This window comes from Ursus americanus, chromosome 17 (genome assembly GCF_024610735.1).
Source record: "Ursus americanus isolate L20-20 chromosome 17, mUrsAme1.1.p, whole genome shotgun sequence".
Taxonomy (NCBI): domain Eukaryota; kingdom Metazoa; phylum Chordata; class Mammalia; order Carnivora; family Ursidae; genus Ursus; species Ursus americanus.
In genome coordinates, this window is record NC_142143.1 from 42,858,647 (window position 1) to 42,870,434 (window position 11,788).

The following is an 11,788-nucleotide window of genomic DNA, read 5'->3' on the forward strand; positions in this document are numbered from 1 at the left end:
GAGTGGAAAATATCCCAGGAGAGAACGAGCTTGATACTCCAAGAACACAGGATAGTAATTGCTAACACCGGTGATCTAGTAATTTGAAACCTTCTTGATCATCACCTATGGCTGAAATACACTTGCCTGGCAATTTGGTACACACGTGCGTGTGCGCACACACACACACACACACACACACACACACACACACACAGGGACATACACTCTTCTCTATCTTGAGAGAGAGGAGAGAACCAAAATTTCACAAAATAATGCTTATCCTTCTTACACAGATGCATTCTGAAATCTTTTCGCTCAGTCTGTGCTATGCAAAGTGATTATGTGTCCATAATCAATGAAATTCAGTATACAAACTATAAATGAATCTTGATCCTACAGTCTCCCAGGAGCCAGAAGGAACAGAAGCGGTGGGACAAGACCAGTGGTAAAGCAAACCCTCACCTGCTGTGAGCCTGCAGGGCTGCTTACAGAGTGAACAACAGATTGAAGTTATGGTTTTATATTTAACTGAAATTTTCCTCTGTCTGTTCTAACATCCTAACACACTTGGAAAAACCATGACATCTGCCTGACAGGGATGAGCAAGGGAGACGGACCTAACCTGTTGGAAGGCAGTGTTTGGAAAAATAAAATAAACTCATTTCCTCTTTGTACCCCATTGAGCTCGGCACACACAATAAACTTAGTTTCATAATAATTATTACTTTTTCTTATGGACAGAATATTTGTGTCCCCCCCAAATTCATATATGAAAGCCCTAACGTCCAATGGAGTTGTATGTGGAAGCAGGGGCCTTAGGGAAGTAATTAGAGCTATCTAATCTCAGGGTGGGTCTCATTAGAAGCCTTGTAAGAAGAGGAACGGCTCCGTGCGTGCATGCGTGCGCGTGCGTGAACCTCAAGGAAGGCACTTGGAGGTGGCTGGCTGCGAAGCAGGAAACACGCTCACTAGACACTGACTTTGCTGGCACCTCGATCCTGGGCCTCCTCGCCTCCTGTCCTGTAGGAAATATATGTCTGTTGTTTCAGCAGCCGGTCTATGGAACTCTGTCATAGCGGCCCAGCTGATAGAGACACGCTTTATAAAGACCTGAAGTATTTGTCAGGTGTTTTCATAGCCATTACCTCATGTGATCTTTAAAATAGATAGTCATAGGTAGTTTTAGAGAGGAGTTTGATGTTTTCAGCTCGAGGGCTTCAGTCTTCTCATCTTCTGATCCCGAAAGTCAACTAGTAGAGGTATTTGTGGCGAGAACTCAGGAGGAAAGGAGAAAGGACAACACAAATGCCTAGGATTAAGAGCTCAAAGAGGGTGTTTTTTTTATGCAGGTGAGCAAGGAAGGGTCGCTGAGGAAATAGTTTGAGGAGCTGCTCCTGCGTGTGATGGGAAGCCGCGCCGGTGACAAGGACATAGGGCTGGGACTGGAATTCAGACCAACTCTCAAGCTCATGCTGCCTCGTTTATTTCAGTTGGTAGATGCTACTGGGTATCTTCCGAGTTGTGTCTGAAATTTACGTATCAAAGAACAAGGCATTATCTTCAGATTGTGAAGTAGAAAAGAGAATTTGGCATAGAGAATTGACTGAGAAGGAGCGGCGCTCTGGATGGGAATAAACAGTGAGATATGTGTGGTAAGTAATTCCCTCCACCTGTGACAATAACAAGGAAACACTATAGAAAAATTGTTCACCCTCTCATATTAAAAAGCGCACACAATGGGGGCGCCTGGGTGGCACAGCGGTTAAGCGTCTGCCTTTGGCTCAGGGCGTGATCCCGGCGTTATGGGATCGAGCCCCACGTCAGGCTCCTCTGCTATGAGCCTGCTTCTTCCTCTCCCACTCCCCCTGCTTGTGTTCCCTCTCTCGCTGGCTATCTCTATCTCTGTCAAATAAATAAAATCTTAAAAAAAAAAAAAAAGCGCACACAAATAAATAAATAGTGCTGTGGTATAAACAGACACGAATATAGAGCCCTGACAATCCATAAATTGAAATAAGGATCCTAATTTCTGGAAGGTATAGAGGCCTGCATTATACCATTGTGAGACTTCTAAACTTGGCTGCTTGAAACTGTATTACACAAATTCATTTAATACCCTGAAGAATTCTGGATAGCTTTTTTTGTAACATTCTCTGCCATGGAAATTATCAGTGAGTTTGATAGTATAAACTATAGTAACAGGCAAACTGTGCTTAATAAGAATGTCACAGTATTGCAGTGTTTGTTCAGATCTACTTAAGAAATTATTAGTGGCCTAGAGCTCCAAGGGCTTTTCTCAAGAGTACCTCATCCTCGGGTAATTTTTTTTTTAATTGTTGATGTCACTATGACTAAGAAATAGAGCTCTTAACAGCACAGAGATTTTGTACATCTTGTAATTGGCTTCACCTTTTCTCAGAAAAAAAATAAAAAACCTCAAAGCCCTTCCATGTATATACTCTATATCACCACAATAGAACGTTGAAATGAGAAACCGGAGGCGATCTCTTCAAATGTCTCTGGAATAATCTGTGAGTGCTAACAGAAAGAGAAAGAATATGTATGAATAACATGAGAACTGCTATACTGAGTTAAAACTCCGTAGACTCACTCTGATGCCCAGAAGGGCTCCTATACCTTTTCTGATAAAAGAAAAAGATGTAAGAGAAGTTAGGCTGATGCCTTCAAAACTGTCATTTCACAATCTGTTGTAACTTTATCTGTGGCCAGGCTCACTCAGTAGCAAGACTAGAGCTTGAACCTTTGTGGAAATACAAGCTGAGTTAGTATTGGCATGTAATAGGTGTGCCTGGGTGTCTCAGTCCGTTGAGCGTTGGACTCTTGATTTTGGTTCAGGCCATGATCTCTGGGTGGTGAGATCCAGCCCTGAGGACAGCTCCCCACTCAAAACAGTCTGTGTGTCCCTCTGCCCCTCCTTCTCTGCCCCTTCCCCCTTAAACAAACAAACAAATAAATCTTTAAAATATTGGCATGTAATAGTCATTACAAAAACTTAAAACATTAATTAATCTGATAAAATCCCAGCAAAGAAGCTGTGATTTTAGGGCTGTAGGCAGATAAAAAGAAGAAAAATCACGAACTTTGTTGTTACTGTAGAGCAATCATCCTTTATTTGTCATTTCTTCTTTAATCTGGCTCCTCCCAGCCTTCCATTACAAAGAAAAGGCATGAAGTTGTTAATTTCAACACTGTTTCCAGTAAATGAAACTAAGGCTAAGCTAAACTAAACCAAACTTTTCTCTATGACAATAAGCAGCCTTCAGATATTTCATATCAAAAGATAAAACAGTAAAAGACATTGTTTTATTTTTATATGTTATTCTTTCAATTTTTGAATAATTTGATTATGTTTTAAGAAAATAATTATTTCTTGAAGTATCTTGAGATTTTATTAGCATTGTGTTTATTACTACTTACTACCTTTCATCATTATATTTTTGTAGGGAGGCCTGGGAAGCACAAGGTACAAAGAAAAAATATATATCTTCTGCAATAATGACAATAATAAACCAAACTGAGAAATTCTAGATGTAAAAGGAACTTGAAAGATTGTTTGGTCCAATTGCCTCATCTGACAAATGAAGAAACTAAGGTTCAAAGAATGTCAGTAGCTGGCTTACCTCACTTGTCCAAGATGGTTAGCAAATTACACATTGAGTTCAGTGGGCTGTCAGCTATTTCATACTGTCTTTCTTCAGGGACAGATCCTTCTTAAAAGCACTTTTTCCTTTAGTCATTTACTTTATCTTGTGAAGAATAAAGTCTTGGTGGGTTAAATTATAGCAGGTAACCATCCTTCCAACTTGACTGAAAGTTAAATAATCAGCTATCCAAATCAAGACCAAACACTATTTTATTAATAGTTGCTTGTCATATCTGACCTTCTAAAATGACAGAAGATTTTTGTTGTTCCAAATAAATATTAAAAATTCATGAAAGTGTTTTTGTAAATAGCTTATTACCTATAAAGGTATAGCCTTTTAAGACACCCTTTAGTATAAAATATGTATAACTGTCTTATAGATTATTAATAGGCTCCCAGAATGTTTAGCACACTAGACGTGTTAAAAAAACAAATTGGAATTTTGATCCCAAGTTTTGTTTCAAATGTGTTATTTGACTTGTGGGAGAATTTTCTTAAATCATTCATTTCTAAATGTTGATTTGCAAATATGCCCATGCTTACCTCTATTAGTAGTCTCAAAATAGATCAGCCAGAATGATCTCATACCAAAGGGAAAAAAAATAAATGCCTTTGTAATCACAAAAACAATCTTAACTTAGTTCAGTGATTCAGGTCACTGATGTTAAATATGTCAGGATTAGTTAGATCATAGTATAATACAAATACAATAACACATTTCTGTACATGAATTCAGATTTATCTACTGGACATTTTTTCCATCAATAAAAGAAGAATGCGAACTATGGCATTCATGACCTAAATAAAAAGATGAAGATGTTAAATCAGTTCCTTGGTGACTGGATAAAATATTATTAGAAGGCTAAAAAAAATTCTAAAAATATAAGAGCAAATATATATCTGAAAGTGGCTAGTCAGAACTTGTTTCAAAACCTTCAAGATGAGTCACAGAGAGAAATTTTCATATGATGCATTTCTTTTGTGCAGTAATTCTGTTCATTTGACAAATATTTAACGAACACATACTTTGTGCCAAGCACTCTACCCTGTGTTGAGGACACAACAATGAACAAAATTCCCTGTCTTCATGGAGCTTATATTCTGTTGGAAGGAGACAGACGAGATGTTGTATGTAAAATGCTGAGAAGCGCTGAGGAGGACAAAAGCAAAGGAGAGAGAATAGTTTGGGACTGGGCAAGGGTGCTAGTTTGGATACATTTAAGTAAAGGGAACAGCAAGTGCAAAGGCCCTGAAAAGGAATGAACTTGGCCCTATTGGCACAACATCAAGAGGACAGTGTGGGTGGAACAGGGTGGGTGAAGGAGACCATGGCATTGATGAGGTTGGGGAGATAACTCAAGCAGATTATGGAGGGCCTGAAACTACTCTAAGCACTCTGGATATTGCTCTGTGTTAGTTGGAAGGCATGGGGGGAGGGGCGATTAGGTCCAAAAGTGATGTAAATCCAACATCTATTTTAAGAGTTGAACCTGCCCTCTGTGTGGAGAATAGTCTGTAGAGGGCACCAGCAAAGCAGTGACTGGTTAGAAAGCTGATGCAGTAATCTGGGCAAGAGGTGATGCTGCTGGTGGAGCTCCTGGGTGGCGCAGTCATTAAGCGTCTGCCTTTGGCTCGGGGCCTGATCCCAGGGTTCTGAGATCGAGCCCCACATCAGGCTTCTCGGCTAGGAGCCTGCTTCTTCCTCTCCCACTCCCCTTGCTTGTGTTCCCTCTCTCACTGGCTCTCTCTATCTCTGTCAAATAAATAAATAAAATCTTTAAAAAAAAAAAAAAGAGGTGGTGCTGCTGAGCAGAAAGGGATGTGAGGTGGTGGGAGTCAGATGTATTTGAAAGGAGAGTAACAGGTTTCTCTACTGATATCAATTTGCTATGTGGGAAGCACCATAATGGCCTCCCAAAGTGTCCGTGTCTAATCCCCATAACCTGTTAACATATTAAGTTACATGGCAAAGAGAAGTTATGGTTGCAGATGAATTAAGTTTGCTAGTGAACTGACCTTAAAATAGGACTCTCTGGGTGGGTGCAATGTAATCAAAAAGGTCGTTAGAAGTGAAAGAGGGGGATGTGAGGACGATCTGGCTGTGACCTCTGTCACCCCATTGATCACCAGGATTGATTCAGCTGATCTGACTGGCAGATGTCCCCTTACTCCCTCACCACCCCATGTGTGTCCCTCCCAAAGCGGAGCTCTGCATCAAAGAGGTCGACAGTCCCTTGATAGAGGAAGGCTGTTCTTTGGTCAAGGGTATATGAGTAGCTGTGGTTCCCTGCTAGAACCTTCTTCTTCTTCTTCTTCTTCTTCTTCTTCTTCTTCTTCTTCTTCTTTTTTTTTTTTTTTTTTTTGGTCTTTTAAGCTTTTATTTAAGGGCGATGATCTATGATGTAGATTTTAGATCTTATTAAAAGCAGCCACGTCCGTGGAGCACATACTCCTCAAAAGCAGTGACCCGCTCCTCCAGCATATCTGTTCCAACTTTGTCATCTTCCACTACACACTGAATTTGAAGTTTTTTCAATTCCATATCCTATTGGAACAAGTTTCGAAGAGCCCCAGACCAAGCTGTCTGCCTGAATGCTTCGGACGCGCTCCTCTAGTTTTGCCATATCTGTCTCATCTTCCCAAGGTTTCACATCTAGTAATAGGGAAGACTTGGCAACGAGTGCAGGCTTTTTGGCCTTCTTTGACTCATGCTGTGCAAGGCATTCCTCTCTTAGCCTCTTCGCTTCTTCGCTTTCCTCCTCCTCATCAGATCCAAAGAGATCAATGTCATCATCATCTTCACTATCTGTAGCTCCACTTCCTGCTAGAACCCCTCAAAACAAACCGTGAGATAACAAGTTTGTGTCGTTTAAGCAGTTTGTCATGATATGTTACAACAGCAATAAAAAAATGAACCCAGATTAGTATGGGGTATCACAGAAAGAGTCAAGATTCACTAGAGGTTTAATATAATTTGAATTTTATAACTTGTTCGGCTCATAGAGTGCTGATTTATTATTTGCATAGCTAAAGATGCTTTTTGTATCTTTTGAAAATCTAAGTATACAAATGAAGTCTTTCTGATTCAAATGTTGGTGCCTATCAGTAACGTGACCATCTTTCCTTCATTTTCCATTTTCTGAATATGAACACAAACTTTTATTAAATTTGATAGTTTAACACAAAGCTCTGTGAAGTGTGATTGTAAAGCACTGAAAATATTTTTGAAATTAATGTCGTAGTACTTAAAAACACGCATTGTCTTTCCAGATTGTCAGCTTGCAAGGTTAAGCCCTGATAGCGTTTGGTGTCATATCAAAACAGGTTTGACTCTCTTTCTTTAGCTTTGCCTTCCGAGCCCGTTTACAAATCTTGCAAGCAAACCATACTATGAATTTACAAAATCATCTATTTTTTTCCCTGAAAATAAGCTAGCAAAATATATTGCTCAGTTAACTTTATTTTTTATTTATATCCTCTCTATCGTGTGAAAACCAATTGAGGCCGAATCACTCACTTTCTTCATTCATTCAACAGATATTTATATTTTTATATTTGGTTCACTGGACCTATAAGAAAATCACTTTTGTCTGAGACCATAACACTAGCTGTGTTATTCCCTTAGCAATAAGTTTGAAGGCAACCAATCAGCTGGGGAAGACAGGTTTTAGCCCAATTCTTGGGATCCAGAAGAACAAAGATATGACAGCGATTGTTCCTAGAGATTTGGACATATGTCAGAGATATTTTCAATACCTGAGAGATGAGGTGGGATCAAACTCCTGGAAAAACCAATAAGAACAAGATCAAGGACAGGCATAAGGCTCAAGTGAGAGATGTAGTTTACATTGACGCTTTGATCCTAGAGGCAGGAATTGGTGAAACAGAACGAATCCTTTCAAAGTAAGGAAAGCCTCAGTCCTAAGGACTTATAATGGGGACCACGGTGATGCTAAACTTAGTGACCAGTTGAGCATCGGGGGTTATATCTCCCACACTTGACGCACTGTTTTGTTGGCAGTTAAGGGAACATGCGGGAAAAAGCTTCGCAGAAGGTGAATGGCTCTAGGATCTCAGGTGCAGGACAATGATTTCATCCAAAGCCAACCAGACCGGGTGGAGGGAGTTGAGGAAAGGCAGATTCTGTGATTAACTCAAAAATTGTGTGGACCTGGACCTCCATGGAACTGTGTGGGAAAGAGGGAGGGTATAAAAACATAATAAAGAGGCAAAATAGAAGAATGTCGGTTGGGTTCAAGGGGCAGAGCTAGAAGAAGCTTAATTCTAAAAGCTGAAAGGAGTAAGAGAGCTCAAAAGGGAAAGCATGAATTCCCAAAGGCTGCTTTTTTTTCCCTCAATGCAAAACTGAAACCCTTCCTCTCTGTCTCACTCCAGTAGGGGCTTTTTTTTAATTGTGGGCCTGTCCATGATCTCTCTTCTCCATTGTTTGTACTTCCCCTTTCCTGTGCTTAGACCAGGAGTTAACTTTCTAAACTTGCTAAATGAATCTCCTCATCCTTTTTTCAAAGGAATGTGCAGCCTCGCAATAATTTAAAAGCTTCTCTCTTTCAGATGTATGTCAGGCCTTCCCCTGGGGAGCTCTAACTTTCATTAGAACCGGTCACATCAAAAAGTGGAGCTTATCTGAAATAATTAAGAAAATATCCAGAATATCTTAAGCAGTTCCTCCAACTATAGGTACTGATGCTGCAGACTTCTTGAAATCACGGCTGGTCTCAGCACCCAGTTCAAATCGGTCATGTCGCTGCCTCGCAGGATGGAGGTGAGGGTAAGGACACAGACTTGCAGTAGGCACAGAAGTTAAGACGGTGCCAAATAATTCAGCAATGAAGGTAAATAATATCAAATATCCATCAAAAGCTAAATGAATACCAAAATTAGAATGAGCAAAATATCAAATTCATGAGCAAAATATCATTATTTTAAATAAAAATGGGGTACGTACCTTAGTCTTTTTTTGTTTCTCTGGTAAAAGAATATTTGGCCAAAGAAGTGAGAATGGACTTTAAATTATGTATGCACTAATACATTCTCTAGCAAAGAAAACAGGGTATTTAGCTTATTGATTGTTCTATATATAAATGTGAGCATTAACTGCCAAATTTTGCTTCCAATGAAGCTGTGAAATCAGTTGCTAATTAATAAGCCACTGAATGCCTAATAATTCTGATTTCATTTAACTTTCACTTTTACTTATCTTTCACTTATCATTTATCTATACAAAAACATTTTGAATATTTGTATGGGATGTTTCATCACCAAGTTTCTATATATGTGTTCCTCAAGATACACTAGATATAAGAGCTACGTGAAATTTTTAAGAATGCTCCAGAGATAGAAATAAATCAATGCAAATGGTGTGTAACCAGTTGTTAGACATTCACCCCACTTCCATGTAACCCATCTGTATCAACTGGAACTTAAACTTGACCCAAAACCAGCCATGACACCAGCTTTCTGAAGAAAGCCAAACACAAAGCGTGTAGCTTACTGGATACAGGAAGGACTGTCGGATGGTCACCGTGCATGCTGCATGACCTGTCGCAATCATCAGGCTTTCTTGGATGCCCAGCCTTTCCTGGGAGCCCCAGACACCACGTCACATCTCTCCCTTGGCTTTTTCTGCTAGAGTAGGAAACTCAGCTCCTCTCTCCTTTCTCCGGTCTTCCTCCAGAGGAAAGCCCAGTGCCAGCATGAGTTGTCTTCTACTCCATAGCTGACTGATGAAGTATCTCTTTAACAAGCAGATCACTTTTCTCAGGGATATTTCATGTCTGCTGTTAAAAAGATTAAAGTTTCACAATGTTGCTACATACTCCTAAAAAAGTTTACTTCCAGCATATTCCTTATAGAGAAACCCTCTCTCCCCTGGGAGATGTGAATACACAACAATTACCTGGGGTTCCTAGACCTACCCCACTCCTCTGTTTTAGGGAGCCTGCAGTTGTGTCAAAGGATGTCTTCCTGGCTTCTCAGTCTCCTAAATACATGAAAAGTTTTCCTCTCTCCACCTGGGACACATCTCCCAACACAGGCAATTTATTCTCTTTGCCTCTATTCCCTTCCCAGGGGCAGCTTATATCTTCATTGGTTCATACCTAGAAAGCACCATAGATAGGCAATAAAGAAAGAAACCACATCAGCAGCTGGGTCCCTTGCCCTACTTCCTCTGCTCTCGGGACAAAGGTTTGTTCCTGTGTACACGCTGCCCCCTTCAGCAGCTTACTCCAGGGGCTCTGTAGTCTAAAAAGCGATCTCTTACTCTTGACCACTATGTAGTGGTTTTCTTTCACGTACTAAAATTGTTTGTCACTCCAGCCCATCTCTCGATTTCCAATATTCTTGCCTGAACCACTAGGTTGAAGTTTTCCTTACGGTGCACTCGCTCCCAATAGTCCCTGTCTGTGTCAAACCACTCTTTTCCACTTCATGTAATTCTAGGAACTCCTTTTTGTTCTCTCTGAATCTATGCTCAAATTCAACGTGGGACCCCTGCATGTTAAGGAGGTTTTACAACCGCTCTGTTTGTGCTAGGAGTTAGCCAATTGTGCTAAGTGGGAGTCAGACTTCCTGGCATCCTCTCTGACTAGATCCCCTTGGTATCTTTGGAGGACCTTCCTGGCCAGAGGTGGATGATCTGTGGCTCCCGCTTCCTGGAATTAGACTCAGAGCACGTCCTCCCGGCCACATCAGTGTCAGCTCCCTCCATCTGAAGTGTGCCTTCAGTAGCCATTCCTTCTATCCCATCCATTCCTACTATTCCGTCATTGTTTCTTTAGGAGTGTTGCCCATCCTATTTCCCTGCTCTAATTTAATTTTACTAGCAGTGAGAAATTGAGGGACTTAATGGTCTGTCCTGGAGCCTGCAATTCTCTTCATTGTAAATGGCTGCTTCAGCAACTCGTACTAACTGGACATAATTTTTCACACTGTGCTCATCGGTGCTTCTATACAAAAGTCCCTCAAGTCTTGACATATATGTGAAGGTACTTTCAATGATATGTGTTTACAAACTTGACATAAAATCTCCACATCTACCTGCATTTTTTAGTAACTTTCCGACTGATGTCAGACATTCTACTATAGAAATGGAGGCATTTGTAGTTTTTGAAAGTATATATAATTCTTAGTGCCGGACTCTACACATTTTGTATTAATCTCTGTTGCATCTATACTTCAGAAGCTTCTCACCCCACCAGCGTTTCAATGATGTGTTCCAACCACAATTCAAAATCTTCTCAAGTTCCTGGCGTAGGAGTCCCTCCCCTCCCCACCCCGACTCAGGTCTCCAGAGCCTGGGTAGCATAATTTCTCAACCAAGAGCTCAAACACTGGCCCTAATATGGTTTTCAATAGCAGTCCAGTTACAGCTAATAAAGTCAGTCGGGTCCCTTAATTAGCCCAAGCATGTGTGTGATACATCCCCTTTTTTCTTCCTTGACACGTTCCAGTTTTCTAAAAAATGATGTCAAGGTTGGTTTAAACACAAATGTACAGCTGGATACTTCATCAAGGAGTTTCTTTGATCTGTTCTAATAAGTTCACAAAACACTGGGCCTGTGAGGCTCCAAGTGAAACACTCAATATCCAATCACACGTTGTTCCAAAGGTTTTTCTGCAGCATCTCTCTGCCTTTCAGTTTCTTTACCGGAGAGCAGCATTGCTCCTAGTACATCAATCTCCACTCCCTGCACCATTAGCCGTGAGGAGCAGCCGGTAGGGGCTCTAGTAAGAGTGACATTTTAATCTGATAGGCATCTAGATGCCCTCTGAAGATAAAGTATCTCAGAAAATTCTCTAAGGCCCAGGTGTCAGACACCCCTTAACAATACAAGTTATCTAGTTCTTCCCCAAACCAACTCTGATTTAAAATATAGCTGGTACTTCAGTTTCCAGAGAATATCCAATCACATCACACATATTGAGGGTTTTTTTTTTTCTTAGCTCTACTCAAGTTTTGTGGGAACACGTCATTTATCTTAATTTCATTCCTCAGCTCCATTCACTAAACCTCTTCCGTAACTTAAATCTCACCCACACGTGGGTGCTGAGCAGGCAGTTTGCAACATATGCCTAGAATTCAGGAAGCTCATTTAAACTGGAGATAAACATTTGAAGCTT

The 11,788-nt window shown here is 40.5% G+C and overlaps 1 pseudogene; it reads right to left on the minus strand.

The window, feature by feature from the left end:
- Positions 1-6,055: 6,055 nt before the first annotated feature.
- LOC123801229 (elongation factor 1-beta pseudogene) lies at positions 6,056-11,364 on the minus strand (annotated as a pseudogene).
- Between the last annotated feature and the right edge of the window lie 424 nt (positions 11,365-11,788).